At 47.1% G+C, this 24,107-nt stretch overlaps 1 pseudogene; it reads left to right on the top strand.

Moving 5' to 3' along the window:
• Positions 1 to 4,658: 4,658 nt before the first annotated feature.
• Positions 4,659 to 22,924, top strand: LOC125109392 (glucokinase regulatory protein-like; annotated as a pseudogene).
• Positions 22,925 to 24,107: the final 1,183 nt, after the last annotated feature.

Genomic DNA, 24,107 nt, shown 5'->3' with positions numbered 1-24,107 from the left:
CAAACATTAATGACATTTTCAACCCCTACCCCTGTGCATGTCAACATCTTAGTTATGGTGAGGAAAAGGGAATGTGGGGAGAAACAGCTTTTAAATGTTTCTATTTGTCATCACCCATGTAACTGTGAGGCCTACGATAGGTTTTGTTTGGTTTTTCAAGATTCATTCATTTGAGAGAGAGAGAGAGAAAGCATGCAGAGAGGGGAAATGGAAAGAGAGAGAAAGAATCCCAAGCAGACTGTACCAAGCACAGATCCCAGTGCGGGGCCCGATCTCACAACCATGAGACCATGACCCCAGCCAAAACCGGGAGCTGGGAGGCCTAACCAACTGCACCACCCAGGTGCCCTGCCAAGGCCTATGGTAGTTTTAAAATAGGTCCACAGCAAATGGAGCCTAATCCTTCCTTTAAATATGGGTTAGTGACTTGCTTCTAATAAATGCAATATGGCGAATTCTGAAGATAGCGCATATAAAGGATACAGTGTCTGCTTGGCGCTCTCTCTCTCAGGACCCTTGTCCTTGGTACTAGCCGCCATATTGTGAGGAAGCCCAGGCCACGTGGAGAGGCCATGTGTCAGTTTTCTGGCCTTCAGCTACAGTCAGCATCAAGAGTTAGCAGCTACCCACATGAGGGGATGAGCCTCCTGGTACGAGCCATCCCCACACTACCCAGTCTGAACTTTGGAGCCACAGAAACAGTGAGAGATAATAAATTATTATTGTCTGAAGCTCCTAGTTATTGGACTAATCTGTTACTCAGCCATTGATACCTAATACAAAGGCATTGCCAATACCCTGGGTTTGGGGGGTTACCTCATTCACACGAAAACGTCAGAGGGTGATCGGCTAGAATACAACGCCCTCATTTATTGACTCTCCTGCCACATGGGAAGCAAATTAGAGACTCCTACCTGTTGCCGGATAGTCCTGGGCCTGGGAACCTGCTTGTCTACACCCAGGGGACCTGGAAAAGCAGAGATCTGTCCTCAGAGACGGAGGCCTGCCTAGACTTTTCAGATCGGAGCTCCACTCGTCAGTCCTGTGTCTGGGGCTAGCAGCTATAGTTGCATTTCTTTCTTCTCCGCCCACTGGCACTCACATCGGAGGGTACCCCAGGGAAACAGTAAGGGCCAATGCGCTCTGGTTTACTAATTTTTAGCTGCATGTTACTGCAGCAGGAACTCATTGAGAGCGTGGATGGATCCCCATGCCTTGTTCTTTGAGTGCGAGGCAGAAAGCACACTGCAATGATTTCAGGAGACATCCACATTCCCCCAGGCCCTGCTGTAAGGTTATAAATTCAACATATCCATCCCAGCTGCTCTCCGCCCTGCTCTATGCTCATTTCAGAGCACCCAGGGCAAGCTGCCCAGAAATGCCCTCCTGCCAAGTCCCCTTTGGGTGGGGCCTTGAAAAAAAGCTCACACAAGCGCATCTCCCTATGCCCCCTTGGGCTGTTTCTGCAGCCTGCTCCAAGCCCTTCCAGAACCTTTTCCCTGCCCCCCAGCACAGAGCTCGCTGCAGATCTTTCCAGGGGAAAATAGTCTGCTCTGGTGTTTCCCAGATGTTCACGCCCCAAGGCAGCACTTGGGGGGGAGGGGGGCGGCAGCAGCTGGCTGGTCCTGAACCAGCCTTGCTCTCCGAAAGGGAGTCTCAGAGACTTCCTCAATTTAGTGACTCACACGATCGCTCTCCACTCGGAACACGCAGTTCTGAACCGTGCGGTCTCCCAGAAATTGTAACTCCAGCCTCAGCCTCGTCTCTACAGCATCCTCTTGGCTTTGCCGTGGTGTTCCAGGAAACCTGCTCCGGCCGGACGTTTATCCCTCCCCAGGAGAGGTGGGTGGCCGGTACGAAAATGCATTTCGGGCTCCCATCCAGGGGCATGCTTTTAATTCCAGATGCAACTGGGCACTGCCCTCCAGTTCCAAAATCTGGCCTGGCAAGCCCCACCCCGACCTGCACCACTCGCAACCCCCCTCCCCCCACGCAGGGTGCAGGATGAGAGCCACCGACCCATTAAAGACATACAGGTATCCCCGCTAGTTGAAAGTCCGCCCTCCACCGCTTCACGTTTACGAAGGGCCTACACTGGCACCTGTTTTCGCTAACCGAAAGAAATCAGAAGTGAATTTTCACTTTTAAGGAAAAAAAGGCGAAAAGCGAGAGAGCCTCTAGGGTTGGGTGGCGCCCCCAAGCGCCATCTCTGGGAACTGCATCGCGGCCTCAAACCACTACAGCTTTGACTTACTCTGTGCATCCGTGAGCATGAGCGGGATGTGTCCTAAGGTATCAGAAGAGCCTGAAAGAGGTTATTTTGGGGAGTGTGGGAATGATCAAAAATTTTTCTATATAGATTAATGGGGATTGCTTCTTTGCTGAATGTCATTTCAGGTTTCATAGAAACACTACTTTCGGAGAGCGAGAAACAGGTCCAGTGTATTGTTCTGTTTCATTTAATTTAATGGCTGCATCATGTACCAAGGATGTACCATAATTTGTTTAACTAACCCCCTATTAAAGAACATTAAGGTAATTATTATTGTTATTAGACGAGCAGCTGAACCTTGGAAACACACTCTTAAATGCTTTCCCTCAGAGGAAAATGAAGAAGCTGTTTCTTCTCAAGCTGACTGTGCCCTTGGAGATCATTATGGCCCAGCCTGAGACTCCTGCCACCATCAGAGGCTGCTCCTGATGGGAGTGGGCCACTCAAGGGTACCGGGGTAGGCAAAGGTGGACGACCAGCATAGCCTCTGAGGAATGAATTTTTAAATCAAGGAGAGTACAGGACAAACTTCTGAAACATCCACTGATGAGAGAGGAACCAAATGTCCTTGTGTTTTCCTCTGATTATAATCCTCAGAACCCTTCCTTACCCAGCCATGGAATATGTTCTGCTGGAGGTGGGCTTGTGGCTGACATCCCCTCCTCTGCAAGGTTCAGGAGGGACTGCTTGCTATCAAGGAGGAAGCCCAGCAACTCAGGGTCTGCACAGCCACACCCTTCCTCACAGGAAGAGGTCTCCTCACCATAATGTCCCCTGCTTTGGGTCTTGCGAGAGTGCCTCATAGCCAAAGACGGCCACATTTAGGCAGACAAGAGGGAAGCCAGAGGCCCAGGAGAACTGTCCATCCAGGAGGGAAACACTGTGCCAGACAGTGACAAAGAGATGTCATCAGAGCCCAGGCTGGATGGAGAGGTCACAGAGAGATGGCACGGGAGCCGGGCAGCTGTCAGCAATGGCCGCTATGTGCCAGACACTCTCCTGAATGCTTTACATGCTCTCTTTTCATCCTGTAGCAGCCCTCTGAGAAGTACCAGTGGGCCCACTCTACAGATGATGAGAAGGAAGCACAGGAATGTGACCTAGCAGTCTGAAGTAAGCACCTGGTGGCACCGAGGTCTGAACCCTGCAGTCTGACACAGGCTGCTGGCCTGACCCTGGCTGTGTTCAGCATGGAGGGAGCAGAAACCACACGGAGCTGAGAGTTCTGTGACCCCGCCAGGAAGACTGAAACGGGAGAGCTAGTTATTGTCTCACGGAGCTGAAGACTGAATCTCCAGACCAAAGGAGAGTGAGTAAAGCAATGGAGTTTTATTAGATGAGGAGACAGAAAAAGCTCTCAGGAGTGAGAGGGGATGCCCATAGGGTTCCCACTGGGGGCTTTTCAGGTTTGGTCTTTTATTGGAAGCTCACCGGGGAACTTAATCCTTTTAACACCTCTATTGAGATCACCACTGAGCAAGGATTAGTGATAACACCTTTAATGGCTTACTTCCTTTCTGGGATCCATTCTACAGGGAGGAGGGGGGCAGGGGCAGAATAGCACTGAAAATAGATTGACGAAGTGGATACTAGAAAACAGAAAGGGTTCACACGAGGAATTTTGATTTTACTCTCACTAATTGAGACCCAGCTGCATGAATGTGGAATGACAGGGAAAGGATCCTATTCCAGAATACCTGTGTATCAGTCCATTCAACAACCAAGGTAGATGGACTAGTCCTAGGGTCAGCAAACCACACTGGCCAATCATGCCACTGCCCATTTTTGTAAATAAAGTTTTATTGAGACACAGCCATTTGTGTTTACATAAGATCTATGGCCACTTCACGCTACAACAATTGGGTCGACTATTGCACAGAGTTCATAGGGGCCCCAAAGCCTAAAATATTTACTCTCTTGCTCTTTACAGAAGAAGCTGACCCCTGGACCTGTCCTTTGCTACTTAAGCATGGTCCTTGCTTAGCAACATCAGTATCTCCTAGGATTTGCTAGTAATGTAGAATCTCGCCCCCCACCAAGACCTACTTAGTCTGAATCTGCATTTTAACAAGATTCCAAGCACTGGATTTGGTGACCCCAATTTTCTCTCACCACTGCAGTATACTGTTCACTAAGCAGAAACAGGTCTAGCAATGCTAGATGCAGAAGGAGGCACACAAGGAGGGAAGGACACGAACCTTAAGGAGCATACAATTTAGTTCAGTAGTTTTGAAACTTTACCATGCAGAGGATTTCCTTGGGGGAACTTGTTAAAAATACAGGCCTGGGGCTGTTCCCTTCCAAGGCAGATCTAGTAGATCTTACCTGGGCCTGGGACTCTGCATTTCTAACAAGCACTCGGGGATTCTGACGCTCCTGGGCCTCAGGAAACACTAGAGTAACCCCTCCCCTCTCATCATGCCCTTTTTCTCCCCCTACCATCAGGCTCCCTTTGTGGCAGGCCAGATGGACTACGGCATGGACAATCCAGCCACCTTCTTGCCCGTCCTGGTTGGTTTCAACCCCGTGAACATGGCCAGGTGAGCCCACTGTAATGAAAGGCAGTGACTGGCTAGGCTCCAGGGGAGGCTGAGAGGAAACCTGTCAAAATCTACAGTACAGGGGCGCCTGGGTGGCTCAGTTGGTTAAAGCCTCTGCCTTCGGCTCAGGTCATGATCCCAGGGTCCTGGGATCAAGCCCCGCATCGGGCTCTCTGCTCAGCAGAAAGCCTGCTTCCCCTCCTCTCTCTGCCTGCCTCTCTGCCTGCTTGTGATCTCTGTCTGTCAAATGAATGAATAAAAATCTTTAAAAACAAACAAACAAACAAACAAACAAACAAAAAGCAAAGAGGAGGGCGTGGTCCTATGGTCTTATTCACCACATCTCAGAACATTAAAGTAAATACAGACTGTCCCTGAGCTTATGAGGTTTTTGTTTTGGGTGGGTTTTTGTTTTGTTTTGTTTCTGTTTTTGTTTGGTTGTTTTGGTCCACGGGTTGATGTAGTCTCTTGTTTCGAAAGGATTGAAGGCAGCTTACAAAGGCCACATAAAATACCAGAAAGCAGACATTCAAAACAGGAAGTGAAGAGACAAGGAAAACAAGGGCCAGAAGATAGAATAGGGTCGGGACGATGCGTACCCCAAAGAGAAGCAACTTTTCAAAGGAGCCGTGGGTGCTGAGTGGCCTCTGATTCCCCTTTGCCCAGCTCCCTTATTGTAGCAACCATTCTCCTTTGTCATCCTAGGCTCCCCTTGGGTCCTCCTCTGGCTACTCAAACCCCCACCCTGTCCCCCTTTCCTGAGCACTCTGTGCCACCCAATCACCTCCGCCTTATTCTCTATGTAGATGGCCACTTTGATCCCAGAGGTCAGCATGTGAAACCGATAGTGCTCAGGTGTGGTTCCCTGGATGTTCAGCCTCAGGAGTGTTAAAGCAAGAAGAAAGTAGATTCGTAGGCCCTTGTGCGAGAGCTCGGATGTCGCTTTGGGGTGAGGCCCTGAAATACCTTTTTTTTTGAGACCATCCCTGGAGATGCTGGTGCCCAGCCAGGTTCGGGGAGCTCTGCTGACTTCACCATTGGAGTGGGCCTCTTGATGAAGCTGAAGGTTTCCTGTCGCTGGAATGTTCCAGGGAAGGCTTGTCGATTCCTCAAGAGCAGCTCTGCACATGCAGTGGTGGTCCTGGGGGGAGGGGCGGCTGGGTGCTTTCTGAGGTCCTTTTCTCAACTCCCAGATTCCAGGCTTGTAGTGTAATTCATGTGAAGATATAAATGAGTCTGAGATACTTTTAACCCTGCTCCTTTTAATGGAGGACTCTCCTTCACCAAAAATGTATGTGCTGCAGTGGATGCTAATTTCCGGCCCTGTGACTAAGTGAAATGACAGATTTCAAACCATGTGGGCGTGGAGATCTTCCAGTTGTTCCTTAAATCAGTGGCTCCCAAACTTGGCCGATCTTCAGAGTCGTCTGGGAAGCATTTTAAAAATACAGGTTTTTGGGCTCCACTCCAGAACTCCTGAAACTGACTCTCAGGGTGGGCGTGGTATCCAGAAATGGGTAGTTTAAAAAAACAAAAAACAAACAAACAAAAAAACACCAACCCAAACTCCTCAGGCGATGTTGATGACTAGCCAAGTTTGGGGATCTCAGTGTTAAACCGCATAATGAACCCTGGCTCCGGGCTCTGCTTAGGTCTCTAGGGACTTTCCGAAGTAGTTGGAGGACAAATGACAGGAAACACTTTTACAAAATGGGCGTGCAATATGTGAAATTTGCTTCCCCTCGAGGAAATACAAATGAAAAAATACAAACGTAGTTAAAGAAGGGGTAGACATTTTGCAGGGGTGGGATGATGAGGGGAGGTTAGGGAGGCCTTATACAGAGGTAACTCTCTGAGCTCCTGCCACAGTGGGTCATTGGCCGGGTATCCCCTAGCAGAGTTGACCAGTAGAGGTCAACTACAGAAGATCCCTGTTCTTTGAGATTCCATGATTGCACCTAAGCAGGTAACAAGCCTGATGTTCTCTCGTCCCCTTAGCACATTGTTTTGTTCGTGGTTAATTTATTCGAGAAATGTTTGCCAACTGTTGGATGCTACGCTTCATGCCTTGTAGCTGTGCTCCTTCAGCAGGAGCGGTTGTCCCTCCCTCAGGTGGTGAGGGGTTCACTCTTTGGGGAGATGGCCAGAATATATTTCCAGGAATGGGAGGGGCTTCTGATGGACCTTAAGACTGAAAATAAAGTGGCAGTTTTGACATTCTGATGATAGGCACTCCTTCAGGGGCCTACAGAGAGTTGTGGGTATTGTGGCCATGGCAGTGGGACACGGGCAAGGACCAGGACATAAGAAAGTTCTGGTCTTGGGCTGAAGCTTTAAACTTGAGTGTTGGCTTTGCTCTGGGATTAAATTGCTGAATATTTTACTGACCCTTTTCCTTGGGGTTCAGGGACACGGTGCCCCTATGAGCTCCAAAGCACATCTCTAGGAGAATGTTGACGTTAGACCCCAATCCCAATGTGGTCTTTGATCCCGACTCTCATCTGAGGTCCTTCCTTTAGATTCTCACCATCTCCCCACGTCTCTGTGGGCCCCAGAAATGACCCCATAGAAGACTGGAGTTCCACATTCCGACAAATAGCAGAGCGCATGCAGAAGCTACAAGGGAAACAGGAAGCTTTCGTGCTCAATCCTGCTGTTGGGGTAGGATCCTCCCCACCCTCACCTAGGGAATGCTTGCAGCCTCCTGGATGCCTCCGATCTTGTTACCTCTTGTCTGAATTCCTGGCGTAGTGTGTCAACTAAAATGTCGTAAAGCAAATCCTATTTTTCCATTTCCTCCTTCACCTTAAGATGTTGTATTTCTGGGGGCCCCTGGGTGGCTCAGTGGGTTAGGCTGCTGCCTTCGGCTCAGGTCATGATCTCAGAGTCCTGGGATCGAGCCCCACGTCGGGCTCTCTGCTCAGCGGGGAGCCTGCTTCCTCCTCTCTCTCTGCCTGCCTCTCTGCCTGCTTGTGATCTCTCTGTCAAATAAATAAATAAAATCTTTAAAAAAAAAAAAGATGTTGTATTTCTGTCCTGACCTGTCTGCTAAATCCGTCATCATTAAACAGCTAACCCATCTAGGGCAGGTTTCCCTTTTGAAGAACGTCTTTTGCATCTGTGAGTAGAGAGGATTGAATGGAAGGGTGAATTGCTTTCTGTTTCTCTTACATTTTCGTTTCAAAGGCGGGCTTTAAACAATGGGTTGCAGTTTCATTCTTCTGCCTTTCTAATCCTCTCCAAAACTGGTTGGATCTTCCAAGCCTCTGTGCTCCTCTTTCTCTCAGGTGTGGTCTACCCTCACTTTGACTTGACAAGGCCCTGAGCCAAGTCCCTGCCCCTGGGCCTCTCTGCCAGGGATGGACCCATGTGTGACATTTTCCTTGCTCTTCCTTCTGTGAGATGGGAAGGCAGCCGCCCCGTGTCAGGTCCGTATCTTTCAGCTCTCAGGCGCGCATCTCTCCTCCCGTCTGCAGTTGTCTACTTTTAATCTCCTTTCTCAGACACCAGTTTGATCATTCTCTTTGCAATAATCTCTTTATGCTTGGTGTGTCATGTTACATCCCCAGTCCATTACATTGGTCTGTCCAAAGAACCTGAAATGTGATGTTTGCATTGACGAACCGCCATTAAAAAAGTGGAGAGTTGGGTTGGAAGAAACTTCTTGAAAAAACAAAACAAAACAAAACAAAACCCTCTCCAAAAAACACTCATTTCCTGCTAACGGGACACTCAGTCACTGTGGCCTCCTCCTTAGAGTCCTGAATGTGCCATGGAAATGACCAGAGGTGGCCCTTACCCTCTTTCTGCTTGTCTCAGTGAAGCCCACAACCCAGCCCTCCTCATAGCGCACTGGGCACCCCCAGTCCTGCTGAATGCAGGCCCAGTGGCCTCGAACCAGAGCGCATGCCCAGGAATCACTAACCAGACTCTGTGCCAGGGGCCTCTAACCAGAGTGCATGCCCAGTAGCCACTAATTCATGAACAACAGGATCCTCCTTCCTCTCCCAACCTCTCCCAGGTGTCATCACCTCCTTAGCCTGAGGGCCTCAGTGGCTCCTCCCCGATGAAACGTGGAAGCTCGACCAAGATCCTGCTGGAAACCTTGCTACTGTCCGCCCATAAGACTGTGGACCGTGGCATCGCAGCCTCTCAGAGGTAGGAGAGCGCAATCAGAGTCAGGCAGGGAGGGGGTCGGTACGGGCTGGGGGATGGCAAGTGCAGATGCAGAGACAGACGGGTTAATGGCAGCAAGATGGAGGCCCAGTACCACTACCCTGACCCCACCCTGGGCCGTGGGAAAAGAGCTGGCCTGGGTTTCTTAGCACACAAAGTCTCACTTCGTTTCCAGTGGACCTGGGCTCCTCAGGTCCCACTGATCTCTGTGCCCACCTGGGACACCTAATCCCTGAGCCCACCTGGGACACGAGAGCTCACCTAGTTTCAGAGAGTCTTTGGCTTGGGGTCCAGGTCTGCAGGAAGAACTCCTTCTGCTGGGGGCCTGTGTCTCTGGCCTGGCTCCCAGAATCCCCACTTACTTCCTAGTCCACTCCGATCCCATCCTCCTCTCACCACTCTCTTCATGTCCTTCGCCCTCTGTTGGATCTTTGTGTTCTGCTCATTGAAGTCCTTTCTGTCCTGTCATGCGTTCTGCCTCCACTAGGGACCAGCAGAACTTAGTTTTCAGGGAATTGTGCCTTCCCCTGGGCAGGGGTGGGTACCCATGTTATCTAGAGGGGGCCCTGGGCCCACCCCGGGAGCTGGTGGCCTTTCTCCCAGGTGCCTTCTGGAAATCCTGCGGACATTAAGCGGGCTCATCAGGTGACGTAGAGTCAAAGCCCGAAGATCGCTGCCCTGACGAAGCAAGCCAGCACCAGGTGTGTGGAAACGTGTTAGGAGTGGGGAGGTGGCGTGGGTGGGGGACGGTCCTGAGAACAGCGGAGACTCCACAGGACTCCTTAACACGGTGAGGGGAGCAGGTCTGCATGGTGGAGGGCGCGGTAACCTTTCTGTTGGTTCGCACCTGTGCTTGGCCGTGTGCATCTTTCTCTGGTCCCTGATCTTTTCTCACTGCCGTATCTCCTCTCGTGTCCTGACCTCTGGCCCATGCTCAGCCTGGAGAAAAAAGGCCGCGTGTACCTGGTTGGCTGGCAGACCCTGGGCATCACTGCCATCATGGATGGAGTGGAGTGTATCCACACCTTTGGTGCCGGTGGGACCCCAGTCCAGACTTTCTTCCTGGCTCCTCCTGAATGCAAACCGATTTCCTCCCCTCATCCTCACCCCATGGGGGTTCCTCATTCGATGTCTAGACTGTCCTATTTGAATAGGCATTTCTTTTCGTGCCCAGAATCCCCAGTTCTCCTTCTCCCAAGAGGACTCCCTGACTTCCATCTTGCCATCCCTCACAGAAATCGACACTGTGGTCTTCATTTTCACCCTGGATGGTGAGAGGGAAGCCCGGAGCAGTGGGGTGAGCAGACGGAGGCAGGGGAGTGACTCAGGGGAGCTGTCATTTTTCTGGGTCTTAAAGCACCTGCTCCGAGGGAGGGAGAGGGGCGCGTGTCCTGACTGGACCGCAGGGAACAGGAAGAACAGCTTTCATCTCTGGCGCCCTTCCCCACTCCTAGACAACCTCACGGAGGTGCAGGCACTGGTGGAGAAGACTGCCAACATCCAGGCCCTGGCGCATAGCACCGTGGGGCAGACCCTGCCGGTGAGGGTCCAGCCTTGGGGACGGAACCTGGGGTGGCAGTTACAGCAACGGCCTTCCTGGGGATGCTGCTCTGGCTCCATTCTCTCTCTGTTTCTCCAGACCCCTCTGAAGAAGCTCTTCCCCTCCATCATCAGCATCACATGGCCACTGCTTTTCTTTGAATACGAAGGGAACTTCATCCAGGTATGAGGAATGAGAGGGTAGTATCTGTGCTGAGGGACTCAGAGGGGGAAGGGTTCCAGAAATTAGAAAACTCAAGGCTGGGATGTCTGGGTGGCTCAGTGGGTTAAAGCCTCTGCTTTTGGCTCGGGTCATGATCTCAGGGTCCTGGGATCAAGTCCCACATCCAGCTCTCTGCTCTGCAGGGAGCCTTCTTCCTCCTCTCTCTCTCTGCCTGCCTCCCTGACTACTTGTGATCTCTCTGTCAAATAAATAAATAAAATCTGTTTAAAAACAAAAACAGAAACAAAACAAAAACAAAAACCCCAAACTTCTTCCAAAAAACCACTTAGACAAATTTTGGAGAATGTCCCTCTAGGCTTTTTTATGCGTATGTAAGTATGTAAATATATTTATATAAAAATAGGACCATCTTTGCCATGCTGTTTTTAACTTGCTTCTCTTCACTGAAAATTATGAACACCTTTCTGTACAAATATATCGATATCATCATTTTTTAAAAGATTTTTATTTATGTATTTGAGAGAGAGAATGAATAGGGGGACGGGAAGAGGGGCAGAAGGAGAAGCGGACTCTCTGCTGAGGGCAGAGCCCAAGCAGGGGCTGGATCCCAGGACCTGACATCATGACCTGAGCTGAAGTCAGACACTATGGTAACTGAGCCACCCGGGTGCCCCTAATTCAAATTCCTTTGATGACTATGGAGATTGGCCGCTTAAAGATATATATTGGCTATTAATTTTTTTTCTTTATTGTGTTACTTCTTCATGCCTTCTGGGCATATGCACCCATTCTTTTGGGCATATTTAATTTTTTGTTACTAATTTATAAGAGGGAGTGTATATAGCAAGGACAGTAGCCTTTTTTTATTCCTGTTCTATGTTTTCCTCTAGTTTATGACTATTTTTTATTTTTCCATTTTTGATGGAGAGATGTTTTCTTTACATTTTTACATAGTCACATCAATCAGTCTTTTTTTTTTGGTGTGTATAGCTTCTGTCTTTTGCTTGATTCTGGTTTGTATCTTTCCAAATATATTGCGATTGTTTGAAATAAAAAGGCTTCCATTAGTAAATCTTTAGTTGCAGAAATATCGTTGATGTAAACTCCTCCCACACTTTTATTTTGAAAAATTTTCCACCCTACAGAAAAATTGCCAGAACAGTGAACACCCATACAATTTTCCCTAGATTCACCAATCTTTTTTTTTTTTAAGATTTTATTTATGTATTTTACAGAGAAAAACAGTACATAAGCAGGGGTAGTGGCAGGCAGAGGGAGAGGAAGAAGGAGAAGCAGGCTTCCCACTGAGCAGCGTACCTGACATGGGGCTTGCTCCCGGGATCCCGGGATTGAGACCTGAGCTGAAGGTAGATGCCCAAACGACTGAGCCACCCAGGCACCCCTAAATTCACCAATATTAAACATTTTGCCACATCTGCTTCATCCCTCTTTTCCTCTGAATTATTTGAAAGATACTTGGAGATAAGATGATATTTGACACAAATTACTGTGTCCCCTAAGAACAAGGACATTTGTCTATATAACCACAATATAATTCTCACACTCAGGAAAAAGGACCATGAGTACGATTATTGAATATGCAGACTGTGTTCAAATTTCCCCAATTATCTCTGCATTATTTTTATTTCCAGGTCCAGGATCCAATCAGGAGATAATGCGTTGCACTTTGTTATTAGGTCTCCTTAGTTTTCTTTAATCTAGATTAATTCTTTAGCTGTTTTCTGTGTCTTTTATGACATTGATAGTACAGGAGTCTGACCAGTTATTTTCCAGAATGTGCTTCACCTTGGATTTGCCCAATTGTTTCTTCATTATATTCAAGTGAAGTGTTTTGGCAGGAGTGCCTCAGAGATGAGGCTCATAGATGACTGTATCACATCGGGAGATGCCTGATGTCAGTTTACTCCTTTACTGGTGATGTTATGTTTTATCACTTACTCAAAGTAGTGTCAGATTTCTTTTCTTTTTCTTTTTTAAGCTTTTATTTATTTATTTGAGAGAGGCAGAGACAGAATATGAGTGGCAGGGGAGGGGCAGCGGGAGAGGGACAAGCAGACTCCCCACTGAGCAGGGAGTCCATCGCAGGAGTCCAAGATCATGACCCGAGCTGAAGGCAGAAGCTTGACCAACTGAGCCACCCAGGAGTCCTGGTTGTGTCAGATTTCTTTGCATCCTGTTCTTTAGTGATCTTTCACCCAATGGTTTTAGCATCCACAGATCATTCTTGGTCGAATCAATTTATAACTATGGTGGTTTTTAAATGGTGATTTTTCTTTCTGTCTACATTTACTAGTTGGGATTCTTCTGTAAAGAAAATCTCTCCCTTCTCTCCCCACCCCATCTACATTTATTTAGACTCAGTGTGGAGTCATGAATTTTTTGTTGTTAAATGTGTTTTAACCCATTCCTGTCATTACTGATTTTAATACTCAAAATGAGAGCTTATTCAAGCTGGCCCCTTTGTCTTTGTGACATAGTCACATTAGTGTTGGAACACTCTTTGCTGTGTTTTTTAGAAAAAGAAAAAACACCTTTTCTCTAATGCAGAAGAGTAGCATATGATAGTCTTTTGTGCCTTCCGTTTTTTCTTAACAAGATATCTTAGAAACCACTCCACTTCAGTTTTTAACTCTGTTAATTATTACTTACCTGTGTGTGTGTATATAGATGTGTGTCTGTACACTAGTGTCCCCAGACATTTATGTAGGAGAACAGAAATGTTGTCTTAGGTTCACCTTGTACTTTCTTAGTTCCAGTCCTGGCTGGAATCCATAATTTTCAAGGAGTGCTAGTGGTTGTCCTTGGGGATCGGTACAGCAGTCCTGCCTTCTCACGGTTGTGCTTTCCACAGCTTCATTTACCCTAATCTACTGGTAGTCCAGAAGCAGATGACCCCCTTACAGATTGCCAGAGGGTCGGTAGTAGTCTAACCCTATGTCACGATGCCTACGTCATTCCCGTCCCTCCATGTCATGGAGCAGCCATTTTGTCATCTTATATCGTCACCAGAAGGCGAAGGATGAATACAGTACAATAAGATATTTTGTGAGAGAGACCCCAGTCACATAACTTTTACCATAGTATGCTGTTATAATTGTTCTATTTTATTATTGGTGGTGTTCATCTCTTACTGTGCCTAATGCATAAACTAATCTTTATGGTTGGAATGTACGTATAGGAAAAAATGGTATGTGTATGGCTCCGTACTGTTTGCAGTAGCAGACATCTACAGGGGGTCTGGAACTTATCCCCTGGGGTAAGTGGGGGCTGCCGTATTTAGAAACCTAGGTGCTAGGTACGCTCACTGCTACTGCTGACTTTGCCTCTAAGCAAAATTCTTTGGTAGAAAGAACAAGGAAATACAGGGACACCTGGGTGGCACAGTCGGTTAAATGTTGGACTCTTGATTTTGGTTCAGGTTATGACCTCAGGATCATGAGATTGAGCCCCACATCTGGTTCCAAGCTCAGCATGGAGTCTGCTTGAGATCCTCTCTCTCCCTCTGTCACTCTCCCTGCTTGCATGTGCGCGCGTGCGCTCTCTCTTTCTCCTCTGTCTCAAAAAAGAAGGAAAGAAAGAAAGAAAGAAAACAAATGAACGAACAAGGAAATACAGTTGATCTTGAACAACATGGGAGTTAGAACCATTGGCAACCCACACGGTTGAAAATCCCTGTGTAACGTTTGACTCCCCCAGACTTAACTAATAGTGTACTCTAGACCAGAAGCCTTCCCAATAACATAAACACTCAATTAACACATATTTTTTTAAGTTATATGTATTATATGCTGTATCCTTACAATAAAATAAGCTAGAGAAAAGAAAACATTAAGAAAATAATACAGAGGGGTGCCTGGGTGGTTCATTTGTCAAGCGTCATGATCCCGGGGTCCTGGGATCAAGCCCTGCATTGGCTCCCTGCTCTGCGGGAAGCCTGCTTCTCCCTCTCCCACTCCCCCTGCTGTGTTCCCTCTCTGTCAAATAAATAAATAAAACCTTAAAAAAAAGAAAAGAAAAGAAAACCATACAGAAAATTCATTTATAGTACACCGCCCTGTATTTTTGAAAAAAATCTGCATATAAGTGGACCTGTGTAGTTCAAACCTTTGTTGTCCAAGGGTCAACTGTATATGTTTTTTTCACATAAGTAGATATATATATATATATATATATATATATATATATGTATATATACATACGTACATATTTACAAATTTATATATGTTCTCCTCCTGTTTTCCCTTAATGAGAACGTTGATTCCCAACATCATCAATTTATTTGTCCATTTCCTTAGTCCTATAATAAATAACCATTTTGAAATTGCTACCCTGATACCACTACCATCAACAAACTTACCAAGAAACAGTAAAGATTTCTTTGCAGTTCTTTTTGTCTTCTGACCATATTCCACAAAAGACACATAAAGTGTTCAAAAGTTGCTAGGATTAGGGTGCCTGGGTGGCTTAGTGGGTTAAAGCTTCTGCCTTCGGCTTTGGGTCATGATCCCAGGGTCCTGGGATCGAGCCCTACATCGGGCTCTCTGCTCAGCAGGGACCCTGCTACCCCTCTCTCTCTCTGCCTGCCTCTCTGCCTACTTGTGATCTCTCTGTCAAATAAATAAATAAAATCTTTTAAAAAAAAGTCACTAGGATTAAATTTTTTCCTCTCTCTGTAGTTATGTTATCAATATGATATATAGTGAGTTTCATTTCCTTTTTTTTTCTTTTTCATTTTAGAGGGTTTGGGTTTTTTTAGGATTTTATTCATTTATTTGTCAGAGAGAGAGACAGGGAGAGCACAACAGGGGGAGCGGCAGGCAGAGGGAGAAGCAGGCTCCCCGCTGAGCAAGGAACCCAATTGCAGGACTCCATCCCGGGGCCTTGGGATCATGACCTGAACCAAAGGCAGACACTTAACCAACTGAGCCACCCAGGTGTCCCTGAGTTTTTAGTTTTCGATATCACTTTATGTTTTGAATATGTAAAACATAACGTGGTTTAAAGTCAAACTGTATAATAAGATGTCCCATCCCCTTCACTCTTCCTTCCACTTGTTTCCAGTCATCCCTGCAGGTAAACAATTTCATTAGTTACTGACTTGCCTTCCTATGTTTCTTTTTGCAAAAAAAGCATATTTGTTTGTACTTTGCAATTTTTTCTTTTACAAGAGACACTGTGCTATGTATATTCTTTTGTGCTTCAATGAGACATCCTGAAAATAACTCCACTTGGGTTTATAAAACCCTTCCTCAGTATTTTTTACATTTGTGTGTGGATTGTACATGTGCAAGAATGATTGGGGCAGTCTCTGATGTAGGGCATTTGGTTGTCCCCAGTGTTTTGCTATTACCAATAATGATGCAGTGAATATGCGTGTGTTTCTGTAATGTAGAAGTGTATCTTTGGGTAAATTCCTAGAAGAATGAGGAGAGCTGGATGAAAGGACAAATACATACGTAATTCCATTAGATACGGCAACATTTCCCCTCAGAAGGATTGTCCTATTTTGTTTCTTGTACCAGCAATATAGGAGAATGCCCGTTTCCTATAGTTCCTTTTTTAAAAAAAGATTTATTTATTTATTGGAGGGAGGAGAGGGCAGAGGGAGAGAGTCTCATGAAGACTCTGCACTGAGTGTGGAGCCCAGCATGGGGCTCAATCCCATGACCCTGAGAGCAGGACCTGAGCCAAAACCAAGAGTTGGATGCTTCAGCAGCTGAGCCACTGAGGCGCCCCTTCCCCAGAGCCTCTTTAAAAGCATTCAAAAGCTTTTGAATTTTTGCCAATTTGGTAGATGAGAAATTCTATTTCTGTGTGGTTTTCATTTCTATTTTACTTATTATGTGTTTGGTTGAGCATGCTTAAAGGTCTTTAGTAAATCTTTTTCTTTGTGAACTGTGTGTTCATGTAAATACATGAAATACTCTCATTTTCTAATGGTATTGGGATCTGGATGCTCCCTTGATTTTTAGTACTTTATTTCTATTTAAAGATATATTTATTTGAGAGAGAGAGAGTGAGAGAGCACAAGCAGGGGGAGCGACATGCAGAGGGAGAGAGAGAGAAGCAGGCTCCCCGCTAAAAAATGACCTCGATGCTGGCCTTGATCATGACCTGAGCTGAAGGCAGAGGCTTAACGGACTGAGCCCCTGATTTTTAGTACTTCATAAATCAGGGGCATTAGTTCCTTCTTTCTGATATGCATTGTAAATATTTCATTTGGGCTTTAACCATGCAAATGTCTTTGTTTTAATTCTACTGGGGTAGAACTTATTAATCCATTTTTTGTTGAATCTGGACCGTGAGGCACAAAAAGCTCTCTGCTACCCCCAGGTTGTAAAGGGTTCCACCTGTGTTTTCTTCTAGTACATGTTTCCTCTAGTAAAAATGGTTTCTTTTTTCCTTTCCTTCTTTTTTTTTTAACACTTAGACCTGCAATTCATTATTTTATTCTTCTCTATGGGTTAAAGTATGAACCCAATTTAATTTTTTTCTATGTGACTATCTGATTGTCTCTCTCCATATATATATAATTTATTTTAGAGAGAGAGAGAGCGAGAGAGAAGGAGCTGGGGGAGGGGCAGAAGCAGGCTCCCTGTTGAGCAGGGAGCCCCATGGGGAGCTCCATCCCTGGACCCCGAGATCACGACCTGAGCTGAAGGCAGACGTTAACCAACTGAACCCCCCAAATGCCCCACCTCAATACATTTTTAAAATTCATCTTTTCCCGAGTGATTTGAGATGCAACCTCTATCAGATACTTAGTTCCCATGTGCACTGGTTTATTTCTGGACTTTCTGTTCTGTTCTACCAGTCTGTCTATTGATGTGATGTTGCCATTCAGTTTAAATATAGAGGCTTATTGTGGGCTTACTATTTGAAAGGTTAATGCTTCTCTCACTCTTCTTTTTAAGGATTTTTCTAGGTACAGTTGCTGCCTTTTTTCTATATGGACTTTAAAATGAATGTGTCTGGATTCAGATTATGTACACTTGAAAATATTTTTGTATTAATGATAGTTCATGGTACAAATGTTATTTGATGGTCAGTGACGTAAATGATATAACCCAGATTTGACCGATCTCTTTCCCACAGGGCAGTCTGTGTACTGCATACTAGCTAGCTTCATTCCGATGGGTCGGATTTCTGCGTGCACTTTTTTTTTTTTTTTTTTTTGCCAAATGAGCCTCAATATCTTTTTTTTTTTTTCAGTTTTTATCTAAATTCCTGTTAGTTAACATACAGTGTAAGGTTAGTTTCAGGTGTATAGTATCATGATTCAACACTTCCATACAACACCCGGTGCCCATCACACGCGCACTCCTTAATCCCCATCGCCTGCTCCACCCGCCCCGCCCCCACCTGCCTCCGCTCTGGTAACCTTTGCTCTGTAGCTAACAGTCTGTTTCCCGGTTTGCCTCTCTCTCTCCTTCTCTCTCATTTTCCCCTTTGTTTGGTTTCTTAAATTCCACACGCGAGTGAAATCCTATGGTGTTCCTCTTCCTCAGACTGACTTAGTTCACTTATCCTCATAGTCTCTAGCTCCATCCACATCCTTGCAAATGTTCCTATTCAGTACTCACGCCCTTGTCAATCGCTTGTTAAGTATTTTCAATATACCCTCTGCAAGGGGTGTGTGTGACCTGCTCCTTCTAGAATGCCAGCATAAGGAGGCAGAAGTAGTGGTAGCTTGTTCCCTAGCCTGGCAAGGACCCAGTAATGAATCCCCTCAATTCGTTTTCTGGACTCTTGTTACACGAATAGATGCAAAGTGCAGTAATAGAAGGTTATACAAGGGCAAGAGATGAGGGCCAAGGACAGGTGGGCTTTCACTCACAGTACTGTGTGTTTGCAGTGTTTTAGTATTCGTGTGCTTTCATATACGTTATCTTATTCCCCCAAGGAGATGATTGTGGCCAAGTAGGGAATGCCTTCATCACAGATCAAAAGACCTGGATTTAGGTCCTGATTCTACATGTCACTATCATATAAACTTATTCAAGTCGCTTTTTTTTTTTTTAAGATTTTATTTATTTGTTTGACAGAGAGAGACACAGTGAGAGAGGGAACACAAGCAGGGGAGTGGGAGAGGGAGAAGCAGGCTTCCCGCGGAGCAGGGAGCCGGATGCAGGGCTTGATCCCAGGACCCTGGGATCATGACCTGAGCTGAAATGAGGGCAGACGCTTAACGAATGAGCCACCCAGGTGCCCCTCAAGTTACTTCTTTTTATTTTTTAAGATTTATTTATTTATTAGAGAGAGAAAGCGAGAGTACAAGCGGTGGGAGGGGCAGAGGGAGAAGGAGAGAAAGAATCTCCAGCGGGATCCCAACGCGGGCTCCATGTCCTGACCCTGAGATCGTGCCCTGAGCCAAACTCAAGAGTCGGCTTACCCGACTGAGCCACCCAGGTGCCCCTCAAGTTACTTTACTTTTGACCTCTAGTTTCCACAGAGGTAGAAATGGGGATTAAAAAGCCTAGTTCATTGGGTTGTTTTAGGGGTTAACTTGAACTAATTTTCAACAAATGTGTATTGATCAATAACCATGTATCAGCCATTATCAATAAGATTGGGGCTCTGGAGCAGAGTAAGACACCACCTCTGCTCCAGGAACCTTTGGTTTAGTGGAATGAATCCCAGGACCTTCACTCCTCCCCTGTCGGGCTCCTGGGGAGGGCAAGAGGAATGTTCTGATAAGTGCAAAACCCTTCTGTGCAAGAACTCAGAGAAGAGATGTGTGTCCTGGGGGGTCAAAACCACAAATGTGGGGCACCAGCAGTTTTGCCGGGGACAGTCCTGGTTTACAACTACCGTCCTAACATCTAAACTTGGGGTTGGTCAAACAAATTCCATCTGTATTTAGGTCCCTGGTTTTTGATCCCTGGATTCCTGTCTGACAATAGGTCCCTATGCACCCTGTTGCTCTCCCATCCTCTCATTTCCGAAATCCCCGTGTGTGTGTGCCCTGTTTAGAAGTTCCAGCATGAGCTAAGCACCAAGTGGGTGCTGAATACCGTGAGTACAGGGACCCACGAGCTTCTTGGGGAGATCCTCCAAAACCACATTAGACCTGCGCATTCGCAACTCCAAGCTCTTCTGGAGGGCGCTGGCCGTGCTGCAGGTAGGTGATGATGGGACGTGGCTGGCTGGGGCTTGGCCTCCTGCCTGGGCTGCCACGGAGCTATGGACGTGGGTGGGGCTAAGGGCTGACTTTCCTCCTGCTGTTGTCTTATTGGGCTCATCCTCTCCTCTAGGGAACGCATGTGCGTGCTTGGGGCCTGCCTGTGAGATTATAACTATCAGACAGGTCTTTCGGTTACAAGTATGGGACAGACACCCAGTTCATTCTGCTTTAAGCTAAACAAGGCACATGACTGGTTCACGTAACTGGGGTCCCAGGATAGCCAGATCCCAGTACTCTAAACAATGTATTCCAGAGAATGTCAGCCTTGAACTTTCTTCTATATTGCTCTCCTTCTCAGGCAGCTTTTCTCCAACAGGTGGCAAACTGGGCCCCAGCAGTGCCGGCCCTGCATCCTACCAATTAGCAACCCGGATGGAAGGAGAGTTTATCTGTGCCTGTGATTCCCATGCATGCCTGGGAGGAAGGTGGCTTGTCTTGGGTCACATGCCATCTCTGAGCTGGTCACTGTTCTCCAGGGGAAAGCAGCCCTCTGCCCAGGCCTGGCTCATGTGCTCTCCCTATGGGATGGCACTGGAGGAAAGAGTGGGAAGTGAGTCTCAGTCAAACAGCCTGGCCTGAGAAAGGAGGGATGATAGTTTTCTGGAGGAAGGTCAAGGCGCTGGTACTAGGAGGAGGAGGAATGGCTGCTGAGCACATAGCACAACAGCTGGTCATGAAAGGAGGGTTGCTAGGTTTAGGAAATAGAAATACAGGACAAATTTGAATTTCAGATAAATAAAGGATTTTTTGGGTATAAGTGTATTTCATACAATATTTGAGGCATACTTATAGTATTTTTTTTCATTATTCACTTGAAATTCCTATTCCTGGGTATCCTGTATTTTTATTTGCTAAATCTGACAACCCTGTGGAAAGGGAATCAATCAAAGAGCTTTAGTGAGGACCCACCAGGTCTCTAAAACCTTCTCAAATCAATAGAACCAACCAACCAGAAAAAGAAAAGTGCATTATGCTCTTTAAGATCCTGGGGTTGGGGTGAGTAGGGGAAATCAGAAATCTGTCTGATCCAGGCCTCGCCATTGCAGAGCGGCCCATCTGAGGATTACGTGGAAGACTGAAAGCCAGACCAGAATTTGAGCTTGTCAAATCTAGCTAGACCCAAGTCATCCAAAATGGCAGCAACCACCCATATGTGGCTACTGAGCCTTTGAAATGTGGCTAGTGTGTCTGAGGAGCTGAACTTGAAGTTTTTTTTTTTTTTTAAAGATCTTATTTATTTGACAGAGAGAGATCAGAAGTAGGCAGAGCAGCAGGCAGAGAGAGAAGGGGAAGCAGACTCCCCGCTGAACAGAGAGCCTGACGTGGGGCTCGATCCCAGGCCCCTGAGATCATGACCTGAGCCAAAGGCAGAGGCCCAACCCACTGAGCCACCCAGGTGCCCCTGAACTTGAAGTTTTGCTTAAAAACCGAAGCAGGGTAATTTTCTTCGTTAAATCCAACTTTCTTGTTTTGGTAGAACTACATTTTATTTTTACATAGAAATTCAGTACCTGAACTGAGATGAGCTGGGATTATAAACTAGACACTGGATTTCAAAGACGTGATACAAAAATATTGTAGAATATCCTACTGATAATTCTTAATATTATTTACATGTTGAAATAATATTTTAGATATATTGGATGAGATAAAACATGTTTAAAATTAATTTTCTGTTTCTTTTGCATTCCACATGTTTCTTTTTGAATGGAGTACTAGGAAATCCTAAATTACACTTGTGGCTCGCATTATATTACTCTTGGGCAGTGCTGAGCTAGCGTAGGGGAGGGGAGGACAAAAGGAACAGCTTTGACAACGAGCCACCTTGGCAGGGTATAAAAGAAGGATAGGGTTAAGGAGGAAACCAGAAGAGTGAGTTCAGTTTAAGATGACCCGCCTATGGGGTTGGAGGCACACGGCTGAAAGTGTGACCAGTTTGCCATTAATCCTCCAGTTTAACCCAGCCAATCAAAGCCCACCACTAACCCTTTTTCTTCACACCTGGGGATTGTGAGTTTGGGATCACCTATGGGGACCACTTCTCTGCAGCCTCTGCCGCCAGTCTTCAGGATCCCCGGGCCTGCCTGCCACTCTCCCACTACTTTCTCCTCCTCCACTCCCCCCCCCCCATTGCCTTCTAGCCGGACACTGACCTTACTGCTTCTTCCACAGCCGTTCTCTGGACAGCCCAAGGCTCGATGCATCGAGACCCTCCTGCAGGTGATCCACTCCCCCCAACCACTGTCGGATGACATTCGGGCTGCTCCCATCTCCTTCCACATGCAGCTCGCACACGAGAAGGAGCAAGCATCTTGCCAACAGGTAGTCATTCAGCAAACATTTACTGAGTCCTCAGGACTAAGTGTATCAGGAATCTTGCTTGGTACTGAGTTTACAAAGTTAGAGACGTTCTGCCAACGAGCTCCCTGTTTCTCCGGGCATTGTGATCGTGACAAGGAGGCACAGAGGTGCGGAAAAGCTGCTGCGGGGGGGGGGGGGGGCCAGAAAAGGGGTCTTTTTAGGAGGGGAGTCAGGAAAGAGGGGGAAGGGCCTTTGAACTGGGTCTTAAAGGATGAATAGGAGTTTTCTGGGTCGGGGGAAGGCATCTTTCTGTTCTTAACCCACCACACTACAATTTCTGGTCTTGATAACTCTCTTCTGTGCTTGCATCCAACCTAGTGGCTTCTGACTCCCACACGGAATGCTCTGGCTCTTCCGGGGCTCTTCGCAGATGGCCTCACTCTCTCCGGCTTCAGTTCTCTCTGCCTCTTCCCCACAGGTGATCCCGGTAGCCCTGCTGAGCCTCCTATGTCGTTGCTCCATCCCCGAGGCGCAGCTGGCTGCCGCTCTGTCCGTCTGTGAGTCTGTCCCGAGCGCCCTCTCTGGGCCAGGTCGGAAGCGCGGCGCGGAACCCCTGGAAGCCCCAAAGCCTACCCCGCTGTGAACTGGTATTTCTGGGAGCGTGAAGCCCTTGGAGGCTTGGTGGACTCAGCACGGGAGTAGGAGGAGAGGCCCAGTTCCTGGGGCCACCCGCAGCCCAGGTGGGGGAAAAGAGGCTCTGTACTTTGGTGGTGGTGGTGGGGGGGGTGGTTCTTGCCCTTGACCCACTGGCATATTCTGATTTCAGAAATAAAACGAAATGCCTTGTTTTGGAAAGTTAAGCTTGCGATCTCAGTAGATCAGCGTCAATAAATTAAAGGTGTGACAAGATGGGTGGCATGGGTTGGTCCCAACAACCAGTTTATTTCTTTACATCCGCCCTGCCCCTCAAACCCATTTCGTTGTCCACTGATCCAGACCTTATCCCAGCACCTCTGTATCCCTCATCTCCAACATGTGGATTTGTGTGTGCGCGCACCTGCGCATACCTTTGGCTCCTGCACGAACTCACACACGCAGGGAGAAGCGGGAACCTAGGTGATTCCAGAGGAAGGGGAAAAGTTGTATCCCCAATATAGGACTCCCAGAGAAAGGATCCCAATTAGGCAGGACAGCCTAACAGGATCCCAACAGGCAGGACTAGAATTGAAAGCTACATCCACAGAGTAGACCCTGAAGTGAGAGCTGCTTCCCCTGCCCTAGTTTGTAAGGGGGACATACAGAACTCTGGGGGTGTTGAACAGCCTCGTGGTGGGGTGCGACGAACACTAGAAACCCGGTCCATCTATTTTAGACCTCAGCTTCGGCTGTTTGGACATGGGGAAGGCAAACCTTGCCCACCGCAGACCCATTCCAGCCCTTCAGTGCCTAGGGCGTAGGACTCTGATAAAAGAGCGCTGGCTCCCCCTTGTGCCCAAGAAGTACACAGGGAAAAGCTCTGGAGCTCCCTGGAAACTTCAGGCTGTAGGGTGACCGCTAAGGAACCAAACAGATTATGGTTTTATGAGAATAGAGTCACCAGCCTTGTAAAGGCAGCTGTAAGCGCCCCTAAAATGTCTGGGGGCCTCCAGCCTCTATCGGAGCGGTCTTTCCCTGTCATACATTGGCATTTACTTTGGACCTGAGATCCTTAACCAGGGCCACTTTCTTCAACCACCACTCCCCTGACTTTTCAGTTTCATCCCTTTGGTTTTCATCCTGCACAAATGCATCTTCCAAACTGTATAGCTCCAGATGGGTAAAGTGAGGAAAGGGTCCTGCAAAAGATTTCTGCTTCTCTTTACCTAGAACTCTCCTGCTTGTTTTCATTGG

The sequence above is a fragment of the Lutra lutra genome, chromosome 9 (assembly GCF_902655055.1).
Source record: "Lutra lutra chromosome 9, mLutLut1.2, whole genome shotgun sequence".
Classification (NCBI taxonomy): Eukaryota; Metazoa; Chordata; class Mammalia; order Carnivora; family Mustelidae; genus Lutra; species Lutra lutra.
This window is presented reverse-complemented; position numbering and strand designations above follow the sequence as displayed.